Below are 23,021 nucleotides of genomic sequence, written 5' to 3' on the forward strand. Positions count from 1 at the left end.
GCTCTTACCTTGTGCCAGGTGCTGTGCTAAGCAGAGTAAATGCAGTATTTCTTTTATCTGTACAACTCCTTATGAGCTAGATGTTATTATCTCCATTTTACAGGTAACAAAACTAAGGACCAGAGAGTTTAAGTACCTTCCCAATGGCAGATAGCTAGTGAAAGGAAGAATTAGAATCTGAGCCTTGTCCTGTCTGCCTCCAGAGACCATGAATGGAAGGTTTTTGTTTGTTTGTTTTAATCTCTCTAATAGATAGATCTTACTTAATCTAATCATTCATCCTTTGAATAAATAATTTCCTTTTGGTATTTCAAAAATATCTCTAGAGCAAAACATCAGAGTAAGAGGGATCAGTTAGTCTCACTGGATCAATGGCTTTCTAAGCTTAGTAAATCATTCCCAGGTCATCATTCAAATGAGTGCTCCAGGAAAATTCCTTGTTTCTCCATGTTAGAGGCCTTTGAGGCAGCTCACAAATGATTTAAATCGTGAATAATCTGTGAGTGCTAAGGTGCTATTTTTGACAATAGCTTTAATAAATGTTTAATACATTCTAGATGTCATTTTAAGTATTTCGCATACATTGTCTCTTTTAATTCCCACTATCAGCCCTATGAAAGTGGTATGATTGCTATTATCCCCATTTTGCCGATGAAGAAACTGAGGCCCACAAATATGTATATATATATTTCAGTGAAAAGAATGAAGGTTGCATTGATAAATTAACTTGTCCCCAAATGCCTGGTAATATTTCCTCTACTCTCACTTTAACCCATTGTATAATGTGTGTGGTTTTATATCAGGAGGTACTGAAATTTGGAGGATTGTTATTCTGTGCTGTGAATAGGGTGTTCTGTAAAACCTGATTCAAGTAATATTCTTCTGAAACAAGCTTGGGCTGCTACATTGCCAGTCTTTTGTTAGATCTTTGGTGATCCCAGCCAAATTGGCCTTTTGCTTATTTTAAATTAATCTAGGATCTTAAAGAGTTATACATTCTAAAAGAAGAGAGGGCTTATTAATACTGACAGTGAAGAGACACAGAGAGCAATGTTTCTTTGCTACTAAAAGTAACTACTCATACAGCTCATAGTCACAGACTCAAATTCAGGTTCTCTTTTCAGGTTGCATCCTTACCCAGCTCCAGGTCTGCTTCCTTTTGGAAGGAGGCACTTTTCTCTGCCACCTCCATCACTACTGGGACTACTCTAATTATCCTCAACATGTACATGTCTCAGAGTATGCTTAGTTATGTGGCAAACAGATAAGATCTCTATCAGCAAGAGAAAGATGCTCTCCAAACAATTCAGAAGGCCACCATTTGAACCCTTCCTGCTTGCCCTAGAATTGACTTCTTTTAAGATGATTAAACTTGGGGACAATTATTCCATTTGTGTGAAACTCTTATACAGAAGTGTGGTCCCGGTCAGAATTTTATCTTTAGTTACTTTTATTCATGAAACATTTCATTGATCACTCTCTCCATCATATTTTCCTAAAAGAAAAATATTTTAACATTTTAAAAAATTTCTGGAACAATAAATCTTTATAGAATTATTTTTCTTAGTTGAGCTATTCTTATAAGTGTTAGCATAAGAACATTTCTTAATCTCTGACCCCAAATCCTGAAATTCAAAAACAAATTTTAAAATGAAAACATTTTTCCAAATTAGCAACAAACATATATGATTTGTAAACCTGTCCAAAATTAATATCTGTTCAACTGCTTGTCAAATGACATAAACATATTACACATTTTGATAAATACTAAGCATAAACATTAAAATTCCATTGACACTGAATCTCTTAACATAAAGGATAGTGCCTTTTTAAAAAGTTAGTTTAAAAATTTGTGGAAAATACTAATTTTTGCTAGAATGAGTCAAGAACAAGCATCAATTCTATTGCAATTTTTTTTCATTTTTAAAGATTTAGATGCTTGAGGAATCTTTCCTGTAAGTAAGTAGATGGAAATGGAAGGAGTTTTGTGATAGAAATGTCACTCAGTCCTTGTAATTCTTTATGAGCTATGTGTTAAAAATTATATAATGATTCATTATCAGGCTTTGTTTTATAGTCAGTTTCCAATTTGAGTTCTCTTAATTTCTTCCTCTATCTTCGCAAACAAGGAACATGGAACCTGCCAGACTTCGAAGAATTTTTTATCCACTCATTAAAGATACTCACTTTCTCCATATCCACACTAATATTTCAAATTGTTCTTTCTGTGTGGTACCCTGAAGGTGTTTATAACCTAGGGAATTTCCCATAGCAATTTAGAATAAGTATGATGTTTGGCTATTTTAGGGAAAGTAGAAAGAAGGAAAGTGTTGAAAGGGATTCTAGCCATGGGTGCCTTTTCATATTTCAGGAAAGAGTATGAATGGAAGTTAGATATCTGGAAATCAATTCCTCAGAACTACACTTGGAATGTTTCAATTATCCATAGGAATATATATATCTTGCCACAAGCTATGGGAAACCATTAATAACATTAATCAAGGTAATGATATGTTCAGATCTGAGTGTTAGGAAGATCACTGTGGCTGCAGAGGAGAGAGATCAATAGGTTGGGGGTGAAATGAAAGGACAGGTACCAGTGGCTAAAGGAGTAAAACCAAGACATTGTGACATTGTCACAATGTGACATTTAGACATTGTGAGCCACAGAAAGAACTTGGAGTTAGGGAAGTGCTAAAATTTGGCTACTGGTAGCTCAGAACTACAGACTGGAACTATTAACTCATGATCTCCTTGAGATTTTATATCCATCTAGATCATAGGCATTATGTAGAATGAATCCTAGGGAACAATGGAATAGGATATATATATATATATATATATATATATATATATATATATATATATATATTTTTTTTTTTTTTTTTACCTTGAGAGTTCTGTTTTTTTTTTTTAATACACCTTTATTGGAGTATATTTGCTTCACAAAACCGTGTTAGTTTCTGTTGTACAAAAAAGTGAATCAGCCACATGCATACATATATCCCCATATCCCCTCCATCTTGAGCCTCCCTCCCACCATCCCTATCCCAACCCTCTAGGTTGTCTCAAAGCACCGAGCTGATCTCCCTGTGCTATGCGGCTGCTTCCCACTAGCTATCTATTTTACATTTGGTAGTGTATATATGTCCATGCCACTCTCTCACTTTGCCCTAGCTTACCCTTCCCCCTCCCTGTGTCCTCAAGTCCATTCTCTATGTCTACATCTTTATTCCTGCTCTGCCACTAGGTTCATTAGTACCATTTTGTTGTTGTTAGATTCCATATATATGCATTAGCATGCAATATTTGTTTTTCTCTTTCTGGCTTACTTCACTCTGTATGACAGACTCTAGGTCCATCCACCTCACTACAAGTAACTCAATTTCGTTTCTTTTTATGGCTGAGTAATATTCCATTGTATATATGTGTCACATCTTCTTTATCCATTCACTTGTTGATGGACATTTAGGTTGCTTCCATGTCCTGGCTATTGAGTTTTCAGTAATCTCAATTCAAAAAGAAAATATCATGAATTGAATAATTTCCTAGATTTCTGTATGTTTTGGAAGCTAGTAAAATAAATCAACTTCTATTCCCATTAACAAATTCTTTACTTGTGGTAAACTGGCCTGAGTAATATGCTGTAAACTATTCTACCTAAATCCTATGCATTCTTTAAGGATTATCTCATATCTGATCTAAGTTCTGAAACCTCAGATGAAACCAATTTACAGCAATTTCCATTTTGTAGTAATTTGTTTACAATTAATTTCTACTACCCTATATTTGTCCATTCCTTCTATATTTTCTTGAGACTTCTCTTTGGGGGTTGTAATAGATTGTTATAAATTATGGACACTTAGTATTTAGTCTTACCGATGTTTGTATCTTGCATAACCTATGAGATATATTTTTTAGTTGGGATATAGGTGCTTTACAATGTTGTGTTAGTTTCTGCTGTACAACAAAGTGAATCAGTTATATGTATACATATATCCCCTCCCCCTTGGACCTCCCTCCCACCCCACCCCCCATTCCTACCCACCTAGGTCACCACAGAGCACTGAGCTGAGCTCCCTGTGCTATACAGCAGGTTCCCACTAGCTATCTGTTTTACACATGGTAGTGTATATATGTCAATCCCAATCTCCCAATTCATCCCACCCTGCTTCCCGCCACCCATCCACATGTCTGTTCTCTATGTCCAAATCTCTATTCCTGCCTGGCAAATAGGTTCATTTGTACCATTTTTCCAGATTCCACATATATGTGTTAATATACAATATTTGTTTTTCTTTCTGACTTACTTCACTCTGTATGACAGACTCTAGGTCTGTCCATGTCTCTACAAATGACCCAATTTTCATTCCTTTTTATGGCTGAGTAATATTCCATTATATATATGTACCACATCTTCTTTATCCATTCATCAGTCAGTGGACGGACATTTAGGTTGCTTCCATGTCCTGGCTATTGTAAATAGTGCTGCAATGAACATTGGGGTGCATGTATCTTTTTGAATTATGATTCTCTCAGGGTATATGCCCAGTAGTGGGATTTCTGGGTCATATGGTAATTCTATTTTTAGTTTTTTAAGGAAGCTCCATACTGTTCTCCACAGTGGCTGTATCAATTTACATTCCCACCAACAGGGCAGGAAAGATCTCTTTTCTCCACACCCTCTCCAGCATTTATCGTTTGTAGATTTTTTGATGATGGTCATTCTGACCAGTGTGAGGTGATACCTCATTGTAGTTTTGGTCTGCATTTCTCTAATAATTAGTGATGTTGAGCATCTTTTCATGTGCCTCTTGGCCATTTGTACATCTTCTTTGGAGAAATGTCTATTTAGGTCTTCCACCCATTTTTGGATTGTGTTGTTCTTTTTTTTCTTTTTTGATATTGAGCTACATAAGCTGCTTGTATATTTTGCAGATTAATCCTTTGTCAGTTGCTTCGTTTGCAAATATTTTCTCCCATTCTGAGTGTTGTCTTCTAATCTCGTTTATGGTTTTCTTTGCTGTGCAAAAGTTTTAAGTTTATTTAAGTCCCACTTGTTTATTTTTGTTTTTATTTTCATTACTCTAGGAGGTGGGTCAAAAAAGATCTTGCTGTGGTTTATGTCATAGAGTGTTCTGCCTATGTTTTCCTCTAAGAGTTTTATAGTGTCCAGTCTTACATTTAGGTCTTTAATCCATTTTGAGTTTATTTTTGTGTATGGTGTGAGAAAGTGTTCTAATTTCATTCTTTTACATGTAGCTGTCCAGTTTTCCCAGCACCACTTATTGAAGAGGCTGTCTTTTCTCCATTGTATATTCTTGCCTCCTTTATTATAGATTAGGTGACCATATGTGCATGGGTTTATCTCTGGGCTTTCTATCCTGTTCCATTGATCTATATTTCTGTTTTTGTGCCAGTAACATACTGTCTTGATTACTGTAGCTTTGTAGTATAGTCTGAGGTCAGGGAGCCTGATTCCTCTTGCTACGTTTTCCTTTTTCAAGATTGCTTTGGCTATTCTGGGTCTTTTGTGTTTCCATACAAATTGTAAAATTTTTTGTTCTAATTCTGTGAAAAATGCCGTTGGTAATTTGATAGGGATTGCATTGAATCTGTAGATTGCTTTGGGTAGTATAGTCATTTTCACAATATTGATTCTTCCAATCCAAGAACATGGTATATCTCCCATCTGTTTGTGTCATCTTTGATTTCTTTCTTCAGTGTCTTATAGTTTTCTGAGTACAGGTCTTTTACCTCTATGAGATTTTAAGTTACAAGTATTGTAGGCTTCTGAAGATGGGACTGAACTCTAAGTCTTTTCTGAGGCATCCAGAGTATCCAACGCAGTGTCACACAAAATGGATCCCATAAATGCCTATTAACTGATTCAATTATATCTCTTGGGTAGCATCCCTGTCTTTATGACCATTTAAAGAGATTATCCTCTTTCTCCAAGTTCTCTTTTAAACATTAGTTTCTATGTTTCCATAAAACCATGGACTAATCAAGTAAACATGAAGAGAAAGGTGTCAGCTAGGTCACTTCATTATAAGGCTCATTTTATTATTTATTTATTTTTTTTAAACATCTTTATTGGAGTATAATTGCTTTACAATGGTGTGTTAGTTTCTACTTTATAACAAAGTGAATCAGTTATACATATACATATGTTCCCATATCTCTTCCCTCTTGCATCTCCCTCCCTTCCACCCTCCTTATCCCACCCCTCTAGGTGGTCACAACGCACCGAACTTATCTCCCTGTGCTATGCGGTTGCTTCCCACTAGCTATCTATTTTATGTTTGGTAGTGTATATATGTCCATGATAAGGCTCATTTTATAGGCGCCTCTCTTTAACACCATTAAAAACAGGGTTTCTGCACCACCCCAAACTTTATTACTTGGTTCTAAAATTAAACTGGGACTTATAAGTCCAAGGATGAAAAGAGATATAGGAAGGGAACACCTATTTAATGCCTACTCTGCAATGGAAAATTTATATCCCCTGTCCTATCATACCAGCAGTCTCTTGGGAAAGTCTGGGATGACAAAACACAGGAGAATTAAAAGCCTCTGCTCTCAGCAATCCTGTCTTGAAGGCTCTTTCTAATCCTCAGGAATATGCCAATGTTTGATATCTTCAATTAACCCAGACCCTGGGCACTCACCTAAGCTTTTTTTTTTTTTTTTTTCACACACACTGTATTTTATTTTTACAAGAGATAAATAGACTGACACCAAGCATTGTACATGGATGACCACAACAAAAGCAACAATGATTGCAATTACCAAACATGAAACACACTCATACTATGTCATAATATTGACATTCAGTCCAGTAATCCTCCACTGCAACAGCTCCTTTACTTTGCAGTGAAAATTGATTTGTATATTCTTTGCCTCTGAGTTCTTGTGGGATTTTTTCTTTCTTTAAATTCAACCAGAAAGTCACAAAAATTATACTCATCCTCATCAGTTCACTCAGTCCCATGTAATTAATTTTTTTTTTTTCATCTTGATCTTTTGTTAGCACTTTTATGAGCTCATCAGTTTTTCATTAGAGTTCTGAAAATGCTTATTCATTCAGTTCAGCAGTACAGTCAGGTACCAGAAACCTGTACTTGTCAGAGTCTTTTCCATGAATTTCCTGAAGATGAAACCCTTTTATAGGAACATATTTACAAAAGCATCAGAGTACACCCAGAACTGTCTGTAAATGACAAAAGACTTAAAAATGACCACGGTTAAAGATTTGATGAAAGTTCATAATAATGCAGTTGACAAGAAAATTAGTTATTTCTGAGATATACATTTTAAAGTAATAACTAGGATTATGACTTATAACATTATACCAGAACATATAAGATTTTTAGAAATTTCATGTAATGTCTGAAACATTTATATTAACATATTTCCATACAAATAACCCAATGAAAGTTTAGTATTAGTTGTTTTGTTTGTTTGTTTATACTGCAGGTTCTTATTAGTCATCAATTTTATACACATCAGTGTATACATGTCAATCCCAATCGCCCAATTCAGCACACCACTATCCCCTCCCCACTGCAGTTTTCCCCCCTTGGTGTCCATATGTCTGTTCTCTACATCTGTGTCTCAACTTCTGCCCTGCAAACCGGCTCATCTGTACCATTTTTCTAGGTTCCACATACATGCGTTAATATACGATATTTGTTTTTCTCTTTCTGACTTACTTCACTCTGTATGACAGTCTCTAGATTCATCCACGTCTCAACAAATGACTCAATTTCGTTCCTTTTTATGGCTGAGTAATATTCCATTGTATATATGTACCACAACTTCTTTATCCATTCGTCTGTTGATGGGCATTTAGGTTGCTTCCATGACCTGGCTATGGTAAATAGTGCTGCAATGAACATTCGGGTGCATGTGTCTTTTTGAATTACGGTTTTCTCTGGGTATATGCCCAGTAGTGGGATTGCTGGGTCATATGGTAATTCTATTTTTAGTTTTTTAAGGAACCTCCATATTGTTCTCCATAGTGGCTGTATCAATTTACATTCCCACCAACAGTGCAAGAGGGTTCCCTTTTCTCCACACCCTCTCCAGCATTTGTTGTTTGTAGATTTTCTGATGATGCCCATTCTAACTGGTGTGAGGTGATACCTCATTGTAGTTTTGATTTGCATTTCTCTAATAATTAGTGACGTTGAGCATCTTTTCATGTGCTTCTTGGCCGTCTGTATGTCTTCTTTGGAGAAATGTCTATTTAGGTCTTCTGCCCATTTTTGGATTGGGGTGTTTGTTTCTTTAATATTGAGCTGAATGAGCTGTTTATATATTTTGGAGATTAATCCTTTGTCCGTTGATTCGTTTGCAAATATTTTCTCCCATTCTGAGGGTTGTCTTTTCGTCTTGTTTATGGTTTCCTTTGCTGTGCAAAAGCTTTGAAGTTTCATTAGGTCCCATTTGTTTATTTTTGTTTTTATTTCCATTACTCTAGGAGGTGGATCAAAAAAGATCTTGCTGTGATTTATGTCAAAGAGTGTTCTTCCTATGTTTTCCTCTAAGAGTTTTATAGTGTCCAGTCTTACATTTAGGTCTGTAATCCATTTTGAGTTTATTTTTGTGTATGGTGTTAGGGAGTATTCTAATTTCATTCTTTTACATGTAGCTGTCCAGTTTTCCCAGCACCACTTATTGAAGAGACTGTCTTTTCTCCATCGTATATCTTTGCCTCCTTTGTCATAGATTAGTTGACCATAGGTGCATGGGTTTATCTCTGGGCTTTCTATCTTGTTCCATTGATCACCTAAGCTTTTATAAGGAGTTTTTATGGGAACTCCCAGAATCAGATCAAGGTAGTGAACAACTTGCCCCAGTTTCCTATAGATCATTCAAATTATCAAATTCTTTCCAGTAGCAGAGAGAAGGAAAGTTAGCAAGACTAGCAGCTCCAAAAACTTTGGCTAAAGTTGTAGGTGTAGTTGAGACCTCAGGCTAGCTTTAAAAAACAAGACTATAGTAGTTTCACAGTCTCTGGAGCCAAGGCCAGTGGCTTTCAATGTAGATAGACTCCAATAATGGTCTTCAAGCTGAGTGTGGGGCTGTATCTAGAGAAAGGTTGTATAAGGCTGAGGCAACTTGGCTTTGGGAACCAAATGATCTGTATGTAGCAACCTGAGTCTTGGCTTCTTGGAATCTAGCTGAGGGTAGTCTTAGAGAAGCATGGAAAAGAGGAAAGAAAGAATACTACTAGCAAATGCTATTACTAGAAGAGGAAAGAATACTATTGGACATTTTTGGAAAAGTTGAATTTGAATCTTGATTCTGTGACTTTTTGATTTTGAGTTAGGCACTTAAGCTCTCTGAACCTAAATATCCTTTTTTTGCAAAAATAAGAGAATAATGATACCCTGCCTATACCAAAGAACCATCATGAAGATCAAATTTATTTCATCAATTCTTTAAGCAAATATTTATCATGTACTTTTTATGTGTCAGGCACTCTGCTACATGCTAGGGATACACTGGTGAGCACAGATGTGCTTCTTGGCCTGATGAAGATTTAGTCTAACACAAGTTTCTCAACCTCAGCACTATTGATATTTTGTATTGAATAATGCTTTGTTATGGGAGGTTACCCTGTGCCTATCCTGTAGCAGTAGCCTCCCTACCCACTAGATGCTAGTAATGCCTCTGCTTCCTGTCATAACAACCAAGAATGTCTCCAGACACTGCCAAATTTCCTTTGGGAGGAATAATTATTGCCAGTTGAGAACCACTAGTCTAATGGGAAACAGGTGGCTTCTGAGAAAGGGAAAACAAGTTTCTTTCTTTCTCCTTCTGGATGTTAATTAGGAAGCATTTCCTGGTGGTGGCCATCTTATGAACAAAAGGGGAATTGACTGATGCTGTAGGTGGCAAAATGAAAAGATGGAAGAAAACTTGGGGTCCTGGTAACACAATAAAAACTTAATCCCTGGAGTTTGCCCTATCTCTGGACCTCTGGATTTGCTGCTAAGTGAGATATTGCATTTACATATTGTTTAAGTAGAAGAGTTTCTGTTGCTTGCAACTGTAAGAATCCTAATTCATACGGTCTTTCTTCATCTCTTCTTTCTTCATCCATAAAATGGGGATAATAAAACATTCTTTGTTTTGCAGTGAGGATAAAATGTTTATAAAACATCTTGCCCACTGTTGGGCATCAAGTAACCAGTATTATTATAATGACTAGATTTATTTTTGATCTTTTAAGACACTCATCATCATTTGCGTATGTCTCTGTTTAATGCCGATCCTTAATATGTGCATCAAATATTAATTTTCCTCACGGATTTCCTCAGAGAATGTTCCTTCAAACATACGGTACAACTTACCAGTCACTAATATTTGTTAACCCAATAATAATGAATGTCTATAATACTTCAACCTGCAGCATTCTTGGTAACCTGACTGTTCTCACCTCTCTATATGTGTGTTCACTCTTCAAGTTGTATATCTTCACTATAGTGTATTATTGCATTTCTGTCTCTTTGGTGAGAAGAGTCACTTCCCAAGAGGGACCTGAGCTAAAAATTATCTCCAGCCAGGAAGGATCATGGACATTATGACCCTTCCAGTGATGTAACATTAAATGTCCTTCTTATCCACACTGCAGTAGCCATTCAGGAAGTTTGTGATGGAGTTAATTAGTGCTCACCATATCCAGCTTTCCTTTCTTTCCTGGGCGCAAAGGAACATGTCCCAGGCACTTACAGTTAGGTGGATCCATATGACTAATTCTGGACAGTAGTCTGTGTAGTCTGTGACAAAGCAGTATTTGAGAGTGGGTGTCATCTCTGCAATTCTCTCTTTCGCATCTTTGGAAGCTATTTTTCCGGATGGTGTAGCCACAAATTGGAAAGAGCCTGGATCCCTGCTTGGAAGGGAACAGCCTTGAAAAGCTGTCTGACTTAAAGGAGACGTGAGTGAGAAATAAACTTTTATGTGTAAGACCACTAAGGTTTCTGGGGTTATTTGTTACCTAAAAATAGCCAATCCTGTTTTAATACAAGGGTGTTCCTACTTACCCATTTCATGTCACACGTCCTGGGGCTACACGAAATCCCTTTTATCTGGAATCATCTGGGAGACAAGTGCTCCACATTAGTGAATTTTCCAAATACCCGAATGGAACCAGTATGGAGGGGAGGTGAGATAAGGGGTTTGGACAGTTTTTATTTGGCTGTGTATCTTTTTGTCCTATGGCCCTGGAACATGTTAAATTGGGCCTGACAGCTAATTTAGGTTAACTTTCTCTTGGAGTGCTTTTGTGGGCTCTATTAAGGTGCTGTGCTGATGGCACCCTCTTCCATTTCTTTTGAACTAGGAAGATTCATCCTTATTCTAGATGGTAAGATTTGTGATTACTTTCTCAGTTTCCAGGTATCTTCTTACTCCTCCAGGTCACTCTATTGAGTAGGACCCAAGAAGATGCTGTACTGATACTGTCCTATGTGGCCCCCACCATCTATGGAAAACATTCCTGCATTGTTTGCCCTGATAAACTCTGGAATAAAAGCTGGTCCCAATGTAGCAGTGATCACCTGATTCTGGGTCCCTACACTAATCAGTCAACCTCTTTCCCACCTTCTACTTAACCCACAGTCCTCTTTTGCTTTCTTAGACACCGGTTTTCTCCACAACATCTTCTGACTGCAGAGGACACATAAAATGTCTCCAAGTGGTGCCCTGGAAGATTCCCTCACTAGGATTGAGGTAAGATTGTAACTGTACTTCTACTTCATAGGAGGCCAGGTAGAGACTCACAGCAAGGCAAATGCACTCCTCAAAGGTATCTCCTTTCCCATTTTTTCTGTCTGATCCCACGTTTATCTTTGATTTGACTGAGGGTTTAAAGAGACCTGGACTAGTTTCTAAATCTGCACATGGGAACACACGGAGGGAAAATTCTATCTCAGGCTCATTTTGCCATTCTGATATGTACAGTACAAGTGCTTTAACTGATACTAAGATAGAGCAAACACGCCCCATGACAACATCTTGTTACATGAAGCTTACCTTTTTAAAGCAGTGGATTCTTTCTATTTTAATAATTTTTCAGTGACACATATTTTAAGTGTGTGCTTAAATTATTTATAGATAACTAAAAAATTTTATTATGCATATTAGTTATTATGCCTAAAAATTCATGCCTTTGGGGAGTACTGACATATGTGAATTTGCTTATTTCTATATCAAATGTCCCCAAATGACTATGCTTTAATAGTAATGTCACATGAAGAAATTGAAGAAATTTGTGGTATACGTATTGAAGAAAAAGAAGACATATGAAAGTTATAAAACCATTCTTTAAACATTTGAAGGGTTATCTGTGGAAGAGAGATTAGAATTATTTTATGTTGACCTGGGGGCAGAATCAGAACCAATCCATGTGGAATTTTGGCTCAACATGAGAATGAACTTTCTGATGAATAAAACTGTGGTATCAACTGGCTAGCCATTTACCAAACCTGTTTCTCCTCATCCTGGACATGTAGTTAGACAACATTTCCCAGCCTCCCTTGCAGTTAGGTGTGTCCATGTGATCGAGTTCTGACCAATGGAATGTGATATTTGTTGTTGCAGGCCTGGTCCATAAATACCCTCCTCGTACAATCTTCCATGCTCTTTCTCTCTCCACTGGCTTGATGCTTGTGATTCTGAAAGCTCTGGAAGCTAGATGTCAAAGATGGAAGAAGCCTGGGCCCTGAATCAGTGCTCAGAAGGGAGCCTGCTACCGATCAGGTAATCTACTTTGAACTTTACTTGACTAACTTTATTTGACTAGATTTTTTGTTACAGATACTAGCACTGCCCTAACTAACTTAATAACTATGAAAACAGAATGGGATCCATTGGGAAGTACTTTTTGTGACTAAGGTATCCCTTCAGCAAGGGTGACTTAGAAGGAATTAAACATTTGCACAAGGGTTGAATTACATGTTCTGAGTTCCCCTCTAATCCTGAGATTTTTATTATTTTATTCACTCAAATATTTTTCAAACTACTGTACTCTCAGACTTTCATTTAACAGTTGAGAGCATAGCTCCTTTTAATGGTCCTCAAATTTCTCTTCTAATTTGCTGCTTCTAAACTGCTCTGAATATTTTAGACAACCAAACTTGTTAACTCTGGCCTTGAAATAACAATCAGTATGAAAAGGGCAGTATATGAATTTTTATATAGAGAGAATGATTCTCATTTTGCAATTTATTTACATGCATATGCACACAAAAGAAAAAAGATTAGAATGAAATACAATAAGTCCCCTACATATGAACCTTCAAGTTGTGAACTTTCAAAGATGCAAACATGTGTTCACATGTCCAATCACGTAAGTTAGTTCACGTGTCTGGCATACATTGTCACATGCATGCATCCTCTCCAAGTGGTTGTGCTTTTGTGTACTTTACTGTACAGTAGTGTACAGAGTACAGTAGTACAGTATCTTTATTTCAAGCCCAGGATGTCCGGAAGCAAGTGTAAAAACAGCGGTGATATAGCTTGTACTGCTAAGAAGCACCAAGCGATAACGATGGAAACAAAAGTGAAAACAATTGAGAGAGTGGAGCAAGGCAAAAAGATGGTAGACGTCGTTCATTCTTATAACATGAATCGTTCAACCATTGGCCCAATTCTAAAGAACAAGGACAAGATCATGGAACATGTGAAGTCTGCTGTGCTGACGAAGTCGACAATAATACTGAAAAAGTGAATAAGAAGAAGACAGTAATATGGAAGAAGAAAAATGATGGAGGAGATGGAGAAACAGCTCAGTGTGTGGATGCAGGATCAGCATCAGCGTCGAGTCCCACTCAGCTTAATGCTGATTCAAGAGAAAGCTAAAAGCCTTTATGAAGACTTGAAGAAGAAACATGGCAAAGAATCAGAGGGCGCATTTTTAATGCCAGCCATGGCTGGTTTCATTGGTTCAAGGCTAGAGCCAAACTTCACAACGTAAAAGTAAGTGGCGAGGCAATGAGTCAGATACCGTAGCTGTCCAGGAATTTCCTGAAATGCTTCAAGAAATTATTGATGAAGGCACATATTTACCTAAGCAGGTTTTTAATGTGGATGAAACAGGAATGTACTGGAAGAGAATGACAGACCGAAGTTATATCAGTAAGGAGGAAAAGTTGATGCCAAGTTATAAAGCAGCAAAAGATAGGCTAACTCTGTTGTTAGGTGGCAATGCTTCTGGTGATATGAAGCTGAAGCCTCTCTTAGTTTATCATTCAGAGAACCCAGGAGCCCTTAAAAGCATAGCCAAGGGCTCTCTTTCTGTTGTGTGGAAGAGTAACCCCAAACCCTGGGTTACACAGGCCATTTTCCAGGACTGGTTTTTCCACCACTTTATCCCAGAGGTAGAGAAATATTGCTTAGAGAAGGACATCCCATTCAACATTCTTTTGCTGCTTGACAGTGCTCTGGGCCAACCCCCATTCATGGACAACTTTCATCCCAATGTCAAAGTAGTGCATCTGCCACCGAATACTACATCACTCATCCAACCTATGAACCAGGGAGTTGTAGCGACTTTCAAGAAATACTATTTATGACACACTTCTCATCAGGCAGTAAAGGCAAGTGACAAATCAGGAACAACCTTGCAACAATTTTGGAAGACTATGACATCTACAAGGCCATAAAAATATTGACTTTGCTTGGCGTGAGTTTACAGACATCACCATGAATGGGGTTTGGAAGAACCTTTGCCCACAGTTTGTTCACGATTTTCGTGGATTTGAGAAGGTGGATAAGGAGTCCAAAAAGGTCTTCAGCAGTTTAGTGACCCTCAGCGAGAAGCTGGAGCTAGATCTGCAAGAGGACGACTTCATTGAACTCCTTGCTGTGCAACACGAGGAACTTACTAATGAAAACCTGATGGAATTGGAGGCCCAGAGAAAGGATGAAGAGAGACAAGAGGAAGAAGAAGTAACTGAAGAACCAAAAAGATTTACGATGCAGGAAATGGCAAGGGGATTTTCTTTATTTGAGGGGGCACTGTTAGTTTTTGAGGCACAGGACCCGAACATAGAATGGTACACGAAGGTTGCAACAGCTGTTCAGAACGCAGTCCAGTGCTACTGTGTCATCTATGATGAGAAAAAAAGAGCTACTGCCCAGACCTCACTGGATTGTTTTTTCAAGAGGGTAGATAGAATTGAATCCAGCAAGGAACCAGAACCTGTGCCATCAACATCAGGTCTGAGTGAAATTGCAGCTTGCACTCCGTCTCCTATTGTTGACGATCCTTCAGGTCTACCATCTCCCACCTCCTCTCCCTCCTCCAGTCAGTAACTCTTCTTGCCTGTTCACTCGATGCCAGCCCCTGTATGCCGGCTGTTGTACTGACTACTGTACTTCTCAAGGTACCGTACTGTAAGATTAAAAGTGTTTTTTTTGTGTTTTTTAATGTATTATTTGTGTGAAAAGTATTGTAAATCTATTACAGTACAGTACTATATAGCCGATTGTGTTATTTGGGTACCTAGGCTAACTTTGTTGGACTTATGAACGCACTCTCGGAACAGAACTCGTTCATAGGTAGGGGACTTACTGTACACAAGATAGCAAAAGTGGTAATTTCTGAGTGCTGGGATTACTGTCAATGTTTAACATTTTTCTTTAAACTTTTCTGTACTATATTTTATTTAAACTAAAAAAGAAAAACAGATTTTTTTTCATAATCTAAAAAAATCTAATAACTATTAAGGTTACTTTAAAAATTTAAAATAAATAGATTTTAAGTTAAACCTGTGAGGTATGACATAAGAATACAGCTCTGACTGTGGATTTTGTCATAAACTTTATGTCCAGACAGTGAAACTCTAGAGTGAGGAGTTCAGGTGATCTGCCACATGGCCTCCAGTTGAGGGATGCTGCTCTACTGTACAAACACCTCAGTTTTAGTTTTATCCATCACCTGGCCTCCATTTCTCATTGCTCTATAAAAAGGAAGAGCAAGGGAGAAGCTGCTGACATTAGGACTATTTATCCCATTCTTTATGGCTCATTTCATTAACTGATTGTTTACATACTACCTATTGTGACCTCGTGGAAATCCTTGATTGGAACAATTATTCACAATTGCAGGCCTTAAATGCATGCCTTTTTTGATGGATAACTTGATGGGGTACTACTTTTTATTCCCCCAGAATTCTAATTGGATAACTCTCATTATAGCTCTCCTTTGTTTCATTACTCCCCAAGTCCCAATTTACCTTTCGATTACTTTTTGGTTTATTTGTTTTTCCCCTAAAATCTGCAGCTATCATTTTACATATGATGTTTCTCTGATCTATTTTATTTCTACCCTTAAAATGACTCAAAAACTAGCCATGGAAGAGAAGTCAATTTTTGCAATATAATTAGACAATGGAAAATCTGATTGGTTGTCTCCCCTTGCCTCTAAATCACAGGAAAAGTCTATAGATTAACATGCCTAATTTGGAGATGCCAAGTTAGTTACGAGAAGAGCCAGCCTGTGGTTTGCCCAAACTGTACTCAGTGCCATATCTCTGCCACTGGTGATGGACCACTGTTCTTTCCAAGTTCATATGTTTCCATAGACTGGGTTTTCATGGTTTTGGTCAAGTATGCTAAAGGGCCTTGGTATGTCTATGGTGAGCAGAGAGTTTTTAGCAATGAAATGATTCAAGCAGCTCTGAATCATTCTGAACACAGAGAACAAATGTTATAGGAGCCTTGAACCCAGTGTGTCTATGCTGTTCCTGCAAATCATTGACAGTTAAGTCCAGATGGCTCAAAGGAGCCTTCCTGGATCTTGACTGGGACCAAACAGGTATATTATGCCTACACTTAGAAATATTTTTCCACCCAAAAATCAGCAACTGGCTCTGACAGCATAAGGAAGATAAAGGTATTCAACATAGATGATGATGATGGTGACAACTAATACTTTGGGGGCACTGTTCTTTCCATGTATCACTTATTTAATTCTCACAGCAATCCTGGGTGCTAAATATGTAAACAGTCAGTTAATTAAATGAGTCATGAGAAATAAAATAAACATTATTTTTTTTTACATCTAGAATAAACACAGTTTCTCCCTTGCATTCTCTTTTAATAGAGAAAGGAGAATTGGAGGCAAGTGAGGAATGTTAGTACTCCTATATCACAGATGAGAAAGCTGAAGCACAGAGAAATCAAATTGCCTGTCCAAAGTTATATTGAATATTTAACATTGGAGTTTAAATTAGGGGACATATTTGATACTGGAGACATGACGTGGGTGTAATGATAATAGCTTTCCTTTGCATACATTACATCTAATCTTTGTAATAACCCTGGCAGGTAGGTATACCACCCCCATTTTACAGTGAGGAAACTGAGGCTCAGTTTTAGTGAGTGATTCATGGTTGCATAGCAAGAAATTGGTGGAGCCAGTGGAGATGCTCAGCTTTCTTTGACAAAAAAGCCTGCACTGTTTTACTAGATCACACCGCCAGACACATACTTCCTGAAGTTGGTCCCAGACCTTCTTTCTTTCTATTCCCTCTCTCCTTTTCATAACTTGCCCAAATGTTAGTCAAGGATATAATTCAAGAAAATGAGAAAATTCGGATTTCAAGTAGATTAGAAAACAGGAAAATTGCTTTGTTTTTTTTCTTCTGGATTTAGATATGGGGTTTAGAGTAGAACACTCTAGCTGTTTCAGAGTGAATAAATAGTAATAATGCTAGTCAAATAGCATCACCAGATAGATGAGAAAAGATGAAAAGAATAGAGGAAATGAAATGTAGCTTAATATGATTGAGGATAGGCTTGCAATAGGAGGAAATAAGGTATTGATGGAATGGAAGTCTGGGAAGATTTAATAGAACAATTAATTGAAAATTAGACTCAAAGAGCATTGTGTAATATACATACAAGATCAGTTACACAATACATACAGTTTACTCTAAGAATCAGAGCCATTCCTTTATAAACACACATACACGCACACACAAACACATGCACACATATCCTTATCTAATGAGGTAGATCTCTCAAGGAAAGAGTCTTTTTCTGCATGTGTAGTCTTTCAGGAGAGAGAAATGAATGAAAATAGCATAAATAGCAATTATTAGTTCAAAGCACTACCCATCATGTTCATTTCAGATTTAATATTTCATATTCAATAGTACAAATGCAGGATAGTATTTTAACATGATTTACAAACATTTTCAATAAAAATAATTGAAAAACATTAGAAAAGTCTTTTGGTTTATTTCCCAATTGCATCTTTCATGTAGAAATTTTGGCAAATAAAAAAAATAACGTGAAAGGAAAAATAATTTTTTTCATTATTCCTTTCCAGAAATAAGTATTGCTAAATCTCTGGTATAAATATATACATGTATTTATTCAACAGGTAGAAGAAATGCTATTAAAAATTAAAAACTGACTGCAGTTGCTCCTGCCTTCTAGATTAATGGCAAAATTCTTATCTAGTTGATAGATTATTATTCTGGTTTATTTGCAGAGAAGGAGGAGGAAAAGCTGTTGATGGGTCTTTTTGGTGACAGTAGATAATGTTGTTACCATATACCACCAACACACTTAACACAGAACACAATTTAGATGAGCAAGTGCAGGATAAAGGATGAGCTGTATGTTCAGGACAAAGGATGAGGAAAAGTAGAAGGAAATTCAGTAGCTCAGATTTCAAGGAGGTCTAGCAACATGGTGGGAGGCTGTGGGTACACAAAGCAACAGAGCCAGTGAGAAACTGAAAAGAAATGCAAGACTGATGGTTGCCAGATTTCTAGGTCTGGCAACATCTACCTTTGAACTGGAAATTGCTTCCTGTCCTATATTTTATCTATTGATTCTTCACCAACCCAATTTTCTATTAAAATTTCAGTAAAATTCCATTACACAAAAAAGCTTTGTGTCTGTGATACTTTGGATGAAAATTACGTACAACGCATTTAAAAATCAAAATCATATTGTACATATAGAAATTTTTCTTATTGAAGAGCTAACTTTTAAATAATTAATCCCTTAGTTTTGGTATGTATTTTGATATGGACATGAATATATTTAGGCATATATCATTGTATAGAATTCTATTTTCTTAATGACAAATGTCTAAAGTCAAGACACAGCTTGGCTGCAATTGACACATTTTGTTAAGAAACAGTTATGATTGTTATATCTTTATTCACACATTTTATTCTCTTCCAGTTAATCAACTTGTACATGTAGTTATCAATCCTGGCAGTTTCACTCAAGTTGATTCATCCATATGATAGCTAAAGTTGCCACCAAAGTAGCCCTAACCCTTCTGAGTTCTGAGTCTTTCTCAGATTTGGTCTGCTTAGAGATCTGAACATCCTTGTCTTTGACCTTGAGCCCTTCTGAGTCTGCTGACCTCTAAACCTGGCAGTGGAACAGGTTAGAGGAGCTGAGCAGCAAGGTCAGCAAAGGTCAGCTGAACCAAAGTGGTTAAACGTGGGGATCTTGCCCTCAACTCCATTCATGCTGGTCATTGAGGTGCCTATGGAAGTCAGAAGGGTCTTGAGAAATGATATTTTTCCAGCTGTAAATATTACCTTATTTGGTCCTTGTATTATCTGTGAAATATAATTGTTATTATTATTCTCTCTATAAAGATGAAAAAACAGACTCAGACCAGCTCCTTGTCATGAGCTAATATGTGGCAACCTAAGGCTCTGTTAACTTGTTTTGTTGCTGTTCCTGCTCCCAAATTCTTGAAAATCCTGAAGAACAAACATAATATAGTTTGAATTATATCTCACTGATTTTATCTCTCTCTTCCTCTTCTCACTCTGGTGCAGTTGTTAAGGGGATTTAGGCCAAAAAGAAGTGGGAAGAAAGGAAGGTGTCACAATGGGACTTTGTACCTAAGAGTTAACTACACCCTCCTGGGAGCAGAACCGAGGTATGTCTGAAATCTTAGACTGTGAGTCTGATTCTTGTGGGGATTCTGTGGTCTCCTAAAATATTAGTGAACCATCACCGAAATATAACAAAATAGAATAGAAGTACTCCGTGTGACTTCTAAGTTTGAGATGCACTCGTCTCTACTTCCCCAGACTCAAGTATTTCACAAACATTATCTTAGTCATCTAGCACAGTTTTATTCATTCCGCCTTGAAGAGGAAAAAAATCTGAAATTCAAAAATACTGCAAATTTGGGTCAAGGTCATACTAAAGCAAGACTATAATGAAAGCAGGCATAATTTAGTTAAGTTTTGATTCATCTGGGCAAATGCCTGAGGCTATAGATTGCTGTGTGGCAATAGCCTTCTATGTGCTCTACTTCCTCTTCCCTATCTCTCTACTTCCTCTTCCTTCCCCCTACTTCCATCCTTCCTATCTCTCTCCAACATAGAACTCCCTGCCTGGTAAGTCTCTATGTCTGAAGAGTAAATAGCATGCAGTTTAGCGTGGTATTTCATGTTTGCCCCTAATCTAGCTTTTCAACTTTTACCAAACACTTTCTGAGCTCTGTACATCCTGTGCATTTTTAGGTCTCCACGGCTTTCCATACAATGTTCCTTCCTCCTTGAAGCCCTCCCATCCTCCTCCAGTTTCCACAGGCCCTTTGCTTCAAGACTCACCTCTATGATTAGCCATTTAAGAAACTTTCCCTAATCTCTGTTTCTCCCACTCCATAGTATTTTTTTCCTCTTTTACATCCCTTTCTACCATTGTAGGGGATATCTTTGTTTTGTCTATCCTGAGACCTGGCTACACCAACTTTGGTTCCTTCAACATCTGCTCTGAGTTTTTCAATGGCAGGTCCTTTGTTCTTATGGTTTCTTCTGGCCACATTTGACTGGTCTAGATGGGACTCCCATCTACAGTCAGGAGTTTATTAATCAGAGTCTTAAGATTTTTTAAACCAGAATTGAGGAAAAAAATAGTCAGGTTCTCTCTGGTGGCCAAAGTTGTTGGGAGTCAGGTTTGGGAAATGTAGGTAGCCTGCCATGTGCTTCCACAGAGAACAGTACTGCCTAAACTGCTGAGCAACGAAAAAGAAGGAGTTGGAGAAGAGAAATAAAATGCTGGCAACATCCAAGTCCTGCTTCCCGTGGTTTCTGAGTTGAACCTTCCTTGCAGACCATGAGCCAATTTGCCAATTTGTTACCTGTTGTCTCTTAGCTCCAACCTACATTTCTTTAGTCTATAAATTGCATTTCCTAGACCCCTATTCCAGCAGGCTCTTTGATAGCTTGCAGGAGGCACTAGAGAAGGATAAGAAGGCCCCAGAAGAGCAGGGTCTTCTTTTCTGTTTTCTGGTTGTTATTATCAGTGTCTTCCCAGCAGTGACCGTTTGCTACAGCTTCCAGCTTCTTTGACACTCCCAGTAGCTGATTTATTGCAGCCCCTCAGAGAGCTGGAGTGGGAATTGCCCCTTCCTCAAAGTCTGAGCATCAACTCTACAGTCACTGCTCTGAGATGCAGGGTTCTAGAAACGCACCCCTTCTGTTTTGGTCCCCTGGCCTGGAGGAGGTAGTTTCTTCTTGCAGTTACCATCTCTGTTCCCTCTTTGCCCTTTCAGCCTTCCAACATCTGTGAAACTATTTCTTATATATTATTCCCTCAGATAGCTAATTGTGATTTCTGTCTTTCTGACACGCCCATTTAAAAAAAACTCCCCTTTGGCTATTTGGGGTCTTTTGTGTTTCCATACAAATTGTAAAATTTTTTGTTCTACTTCTGTGAAAAATGCCATTCGTAATTTGATAGGCATTGCACTGAATCTGTAGATTGCTTTGGCTAGTACAGTCTTTTTCACAGTGTTGATTCTTCCAATCCAAGAACATGGTATATCTCTCCATCTGTTTGTATCATCTTTGATTAATTGCATCAGTGTTATAGTTTTCTGAATACAGGTCTTTCGCCTCCTTAGGTAGGTTTATTCCTAGGTATTTTATTCTTTTTATTGCAATTGTAAATGGGAGTGTTTCCTTAATTTCTCTTTCTGATTTTTCATTGTTAGTGTATAGGAATGCAAGAGATTTCTGTGCATTAACTTTGCATCCTGCTACTTTACCAAATTCATTCATTAGCTCTAGTAGTTTTCTGGTGGCATCTTTAGGATTTTCTATGTATAGTGTCAAAGAGCCAAAGCAATCTTAAGAAAGAAAAACGGAGCTGGAGGATTCAGGCTCCCTGACTTCAGACTATACTACAAAGCTACAGTAGTCAAGACAATATGGTACTGGCACAAAAACAGAAATATAGATCAATGGAACAGGATAGAAAGCCTAGAGATAAACCCACGCACATATGGTCACCTTATCTTTGATAAAGGAGGCAAAAATATACAATGGAGAAAAGACAGCCTCTTCAATGAGTGATGGTGGGAAAACTGGACAGCTACATGTAAAAGAATGAAATTAGAACACTCCCTAACACCATACACAAAAATAAACTCAAAATGGATTAAAGATATAAATGTAAGGCCAGACACTATCAAACTCTTAGAGGAAAACATAGGCAGAACACTCTGACATAAATCACAGCAAGATCCTTTCTGACCCACCTCCTAGAGTAATGGAAATAAAAACAAACAAATGGGACCTAATGAAACTTCAAAGCTTTTGCATAGCAAAGGAAACCATAAACAAGGTGAAAAGACTACCCTCAGAATGGGAGAAAATATTTGCAAAAGAAACAACTGACAAAGGATTAATCTCCAAAATACACAAGCAGCTTATGCAGCTCAATATCAAAAAAAAAAAGAACAACGCAATCCAAAAATAGGCGGAAGACCTAAATAGACATTTCTCCAAAGAAGACATACAGATGGCCAAGAGACACATGATAAGATGCTCAACATCACTAATCATTAGAGAAATGCAGAGCAAAATAACAGTGAGCTATCACCTCACACCAGCCAGAATGGCCATCATCAAAAAATTTACAAACAATAGATGCTGGAGAGGGTGTGGAGAAAAGGGATCCTTCCTGCCCTGTTGGTGGGAATGTAAATTGATAGAGCCACTGTGGAG

The sequence above is a fragment of the Eubalaena glacialis genome, chromosome 3 (assembly GCF_028564815.1).
Source record: "Eubalaena glacialis isolate mEubGla1 chromosome 3, mEubGla1.1.hap2.+ XY, whole genome shotgun sequence".
NCBI lineage: Eukaryota > Metazoa > Chordata > Mammalia > Artiodactyla > Balaenidae > Eubalaena > Eubalaena glacialis.